Source organism: Lytechinus pictus, chromosome 2, assembly GCF_037042905.1.
Source record: "Lytechinus pictus isolate F3 Inbred chromosome 2, Lp3.0, whole genome shotgun sequence".
NCBI classification, from domain to species: Eukaryota; Metazoa; Echinodermata; class Echinoidea; order Temnopleuroida; family Toxopneustidae; genus Lytechinus; species Lytechinus pictus.
Genome location: NC_087246.1, coordinates 65,091,441 through 65,097,635, shown reverse-complemented (window position 1 = coordinate 65,097,635; position 6,195 = coordinate 65,091,441).

The window sequence follows — 6,195 nt, the reverse complement described above, 5'->3', positions numbered from 1 at the left end:
ATTAGACTACCATAGATCTTTACTTATATTGACCCTTTTTTATTTGTTATCAATTTTGTAAATTTTGAAATTCGGTTGCTTTGCCCCCCCCCCCCCCGTACACATGAAAAAGGCCCCAACGGCATAGACCTATTACGAGATTTGTTTTAAAGTTGTGTACAGTTCAACAACATCATAGAGATTTGTTTCAATCCATGGATACAAGAAATCATTAACGTTCGCAGGCTTTCAAACATGCTATAAGTCATTTAGTAATGAATGGAAATAACTAAATAAATATTCTATAATATGCACAAGCACCCCCCCCCCCTCCACACACACCAACACGCGCTTTAAAAAAAATACAAACATAGAATAGTCTTTCTCTCTCTCTCAGAATAGTGCTCCGTTTTGAAACCCTGGCAAATTTGGTCTCATCATACACCACTAACGAAGGGGGGGGGGGGCAGGTCCCAGTTTGATGGTGAAAATGGCTGACCTATTTCATTTTTATTTAACTACTGAAAATATTCAGAATTTCTGATCTCCTGTAATTATTTATAATCTCATTTTTACTCTATCCTGTATGTGTTGTGTCTAGTTCCTCAGTCACATTTGCTCTATACGACGGGCGTCGTTTTTTTGTAATATAGCTACATAATATGTGGTTTGAATAAAAATGAATAAAACAGCTGTTTCCAACTCGCCGTACAGCCGCCGGAGTGCAAATGTGACTGAGGTATCTGCGCACTTTTGTGTATGTAGGCTGTGCCCCCCCCCCCCCCACCCCCGTAATTTGAAAAATTGTCGGGCCCCGCTTATAAGCAGTTTTGCTTGTAGATTCCTGATCATAGTACATGTGCCCTATTTGTCATGCTTTTGTTTGATTTAAGACTAGTTTTGTATTTTGTATTTTTTTCTATTAATATTTTACTGCTTTTAATGGTTGATAAGATTGAATTGCATTTTCTTTAAAATTGACCCATTTTCCTCCCGGGGAAAGGGTAAATGATAATGCCCAAGTAATCAAAATAAGATGATATATTTGTTTCTATCAAATTACACATTCACGTAATTGTATTGGAGTGTTAAACTTCATTCTTATCCAATATTCTCAAACGAAAAAATACGTAATAAACTAAAAATCAAGCAATATCATCACGACCAATATTCAAACATTGTGCTTTTTCATAATTCAAAAGCTTTTTGGAAAGTAGGGGTAGTCACACAAACTGATTAAACGGACTCCAGACAGAAGAAGGTTGTAAGGTTATTTCGGACAGCATATCATTGGTTGGTTTGGAATCAGTTGCGTTGATGAATGTGACTGTGTCATAGCATGGATCCTACTAGAATTAGTAGGATCCATGGTCATAACAAACGACTGGTAAAAAGCACTGTGTTGTATTTTCAACCGAATCATTTCCCACCAATAAACTATTCAATGTTTGATTTGATTGATTCTTTTATTTCCATGCAGAAAATGAACACACAACATAAAATATATTGACAGTATTTCACGGTAAGATAAAAACAATCATTGCATTGGAGGGGACAGTCATAAGCACAAATGCTATAAAAAGGACGCCCATCAAAGAAAGACTACGGCCCTGAATATACATTAATATAGGTCCATATTTGAAAATTACAGTAAAAGCAGGGCCAAAATGAAAACACATCAAGCATGCCAAGAAACATTAGAAAAATACTAACCAACCAGCCGTGTATCGATTAATATTACTTTGTATTATATAGATACGTATACGTACAAAAAAATGTGCAAGTAGGCATACATACACGCAGTACAGTAATTTAAATGAGAATGCAAAAGAGACCGATATTCACAACATAATAGCAATTACATGAATCAGGAGATGATGATGAAAATATTATGCCAAAGTGTTCGTTTGTGTATGTTTCTGCTGCTGTTTTGTCTTTAAAATGTAAGAAAGATTTATTTTTATTTTTGTTATAAGCATGCTTTTTGTTTATTTTGGAGGAAAAGAGGTGATGAAGAGGACAACCTCTTAATCCCACCCATTCTCAACAGTCACACAGACCTCGACTGCCTTGGGTTTTACAAAAACGCTACCAGTTCATTCGAATCAATGCAGATTCATGCAGATACAGTACGACAATACGCCAGACGGTGGCCTGTACTTAAAGAGAAGAAGAAGAAGAAGACTCGATTTGAATTTGTCTTCGCTTTTAGTTTCTTCATGGATTGCATTACCACTTCAATCCCTTCCTCATCTAACTCAAGTAATTTTCGAGATTAACAAATTCATAACAACCATTCCTCGTCGTATAAGAGTACAAACCCTGAAATCTTAATGTCGGTCTCTTCTGTCGGTGTCTTTCAGTTCATTTCAAGCGATGTTGATAACGTAGGGCCTTTTTAAAATCTAAAATCCAATTATTTCGTTCCCACATAATCAACATTACAAAAGCTCGTGGGGTCCGCAGGGCAGATTTCAAATTATGAAAGCACACATTTATTTCATTGAAATGGTGAGAGTCAACTTGATAATATATAAAGAATGCTGATTACAGGATATTAATCAGTCACGAGTACATAAAGTGCATGCCCGACGCGGCGTCATTAAAACAAAATGGGTCCATTTCCTGGCAAAAAACTTGCCAACAAGGCAAACAAATAATTTGTTTGTTTGCCTTGTTGGACAATTTTTGTATAAGATTTAACTAATGATCCAATTTTAAATTAGATCATTATACAAACCTTGATATTTCTGAGCACTTTTCCCCTCCCTGCTCCACCCATGTGGAACCGCCCCAGTATCTTATATTGGTAGATACATTTTTATTTTTACGGTTTTTTTTTATCATAAATCACCAAGAATCACAATATTTACAATAGATTGACATGATAACAATATTAAAAGCAAAAACTTTGTTTTCTAAAAGCAGAACATTAATGGGAAGATCAGAAGATTGATAATGAAATATGACAATGGTTGAATATAAAATTATCGCATTTTCTTTCTCTCAATATTTCTCTATATAAAATGTCTAGTGTATTCAGGTTGGTGAATTTTTTCCTTATACGATCGGGGGGGGGGTGAAGGGGGTTACTTTCATTGGCGGCGAAAGTCAAAAAAATTAGGGGGGGGGTCCACCTGAAATTTTGTGATGGACACAGGTAAAAAAGTTGACAAGCAAAAAAAAGGTTATCAACAAAAAAATTAGGGGGGCCGTCCCCCCCACCTCAAATTTAGGGGGGACAGGACCCCCGTCCCCCCCCCCCCCCCCCCGCGCTTCCGCCGCCTATGGTTACTATTAACAGCGACGAGACCCATGATGTCACCCCAACCGTCTTCTGAAAAAAAATGTTCAGTTATTCAATAGTGTATTTATAGCCGACAAAGTAGCACGTACTTTCGGTGTCGCTTTCGGGGGGCGCTGAACAAAGAAAAAACAAAAGGGGAAAGAAAGAGAAATAAGGAGGGAAATTAAGAAATAATCAAAAGTTGAATGTAGTGAACAACCGAAGAAGTCTCATGTGCCAAAACTAATTAAAAAAATGAAAAATATAAAAACACACTAGATAAAGTCGCGATTAAAGTGGTACTCCGGGTTGAAAGTGTATATTTAAACAGATGACGAAAACTTAGACAAACTAAGCACTGAAGATTTCATCAAAATCGGACGAGGAATAACAAAATTATGACAATTTGAAGATCTGCATTAGTATATATAAATGAGCAAATTGATAATGTCATATATATCCTAACTTGATCTCATGTTCTTTTGTACTATTTGAAATGATTTGTCCTGCAAGAATGACAAAAAATTGGATTGACAATTGATTCAATGCATTGGATAAAAAAAATGTTTAAAGGTGCAGGATTTCAGTCTTTCTCCGGGCTTCTATGCATTTATGTGGTAAATCCATAGAAATACAAGTTTATTCTAACTAGGGGTTATGAATTATCCGAATGGATAAAGCTCCAAGAACCTTTAACGTGTCTGTCGATAGAGGTCAGTATGCAAGAAATCTTGGGTGGTTCGTGATCATGGCCCACTTCTCTCTATGATTACCCTGTTACTGATCGGAAACTAGACTCAACTTCAACAACAGACTTTAAAAAAACTTTAAAAACATCAGCAAGTAATAATGTCTAAACGATTTCAACTTAATATTTTCGGTGTAATTCTAAATAGGATGAAGACATGGGTAATCATGGTAACGCAGCAATACATTTCTTTGCATTTTTGCCAATACCTCGTGGGTCATTCGTATTTGTAAGAGCATCTTTGTTCAATTTCAATAATTGATTAGAATGAAGGTCTTTTTGCATAGCTTGCCTACATTCATGAATTATTTTACTGTTTCATTTTTAAGCAATGTCTTTATAGAGCTAAACTGGTTTAGTGTTTTAGTTAAACAATGAAAGGGGTATTACTCTAGGTTGAAGATCATTATATCTAAATAAAAGGGATAAATAAATGAGCAAAGTGCAAAAAAAAAATCATCGAAATCCGAAGAAAGACAATGTAGTCATTGAATATTGAAATATGTGGTCATAATTCATCAGGCGGTCTGATGATACCATGTCTCCATTTCCCCTTTTGTTATTTCATATTCTCACAAATAAGTGTAAAACATATATACATTTCAGTAATAAGCTAACATAATTATTCAATAGTCAAACTTGTTTCATGGAGGGTAGCCTAAACTTTGATTAATTATAATTTCGAATATCATGATACAAAGATGAATGATATAGGGCCTAGGGTTTTGACATCCCTCATTGCATATTCACGTTGACATGCACATGATGTAATTATTTTGCCCAAATTAGGCTCTAAAACAAACATGCGCAACCAAGGTTTAAGAGTCATGCTGAACTTAAGTGAAATAAACAAAAAAAATGTATCGAAATGGAAGTCTAAAGCTTCAAATTCAAGAACCTAAATTAAAATAGTGTTAGATAATTGACATGTAAAACAATTCAATCCAGTCAGCAGTTTCCCAAACTTGTATAAGGGGACCGAGGAACAGTTTTGAAGGGGCCGGGTGCTGAGCCATAAGATGGAGTAGAGGGTACTATATAGGGAATGGCCATACAAGAAAAAAAAACGATATTATCGATAGTATTTTACGTTTTATTCACGTTTATTGAAAAAAAAGTTCCATGCCCCTGCCAGAACAGCCATGCAACTCATAAATCAAGTCACCACACAGGTCATTGGTCTCATCGTTGTCAATCTATAGCTATACCTTCATGTACATATCCAGCAACCCAAAAGCTTATATTTTTTATGAATTATTTTTATTTTATTTCAAAATTATAATATTAAGAATTTATCGATAGTATTTCCATGATCTTCTCTTATAAATCTTAATAGTTGTATTCTAATAATTTACAGGATTCAAGATTTGTTCTTTACGTATGTGATACAACCATACAAAAAATGGTGAATTGATTTTAGGTTGTACGGCTTTTCAATGTTTATATTTAATTGAAAATATTATTACGCATGTGTATAAATGTAAGATAAAAAAATATATTCCTTGGAAAACAAATGATTATGAAATCAATCTTGTTTGGAAAAAAAATGTATATCAGGTATTTTGAGAACAAATTGAATTGATATAGAATTTATTCTTGACATTGTTTTACTTCATTTTCGTTAAGAATTGTCAAAAGTATGGATGTGTTGATCACAATTATTGTAAGTTCAAACCAAGCTTTGTAATTATGGTCAATTTGATTTAATACCGTATTGAATTAATGATCATGAATGTAATATTTTACTATGTTAAAATTTGTTTGATGAGAGAAGAGAATAAAATATTATTTTAAAAAGAGGGGACTTAGGAGTAATATCTACAATTATTATTTTTATTTCAAAATATAGAAAGACTACATCGTATATCAAATGCAAAATTTATTTCGGAATTTCAAGTAAAACTCAAAATATCAGCAAATTAAAAAGAGCATAATAAAGAAAAATCGTAAAAATTACCACTTAGTCCCTTCTTGCGGGAAGCTGACGTGGGTGAATGGAAATGTGTAGTCCTAAGTTGTTTTGGGTTTTCTTTTTTCCACGGGCATCTATATATAATATACAGTGCGTATTAAAAAAAACGGGACAGTTTTGAAAAGTCTATAAAAAATTTGTTTCAATTTATGACATCTATGTTTTAATGTTAATAGATGCTCTGAAATCTTATCTTTAAAATGCCATTCA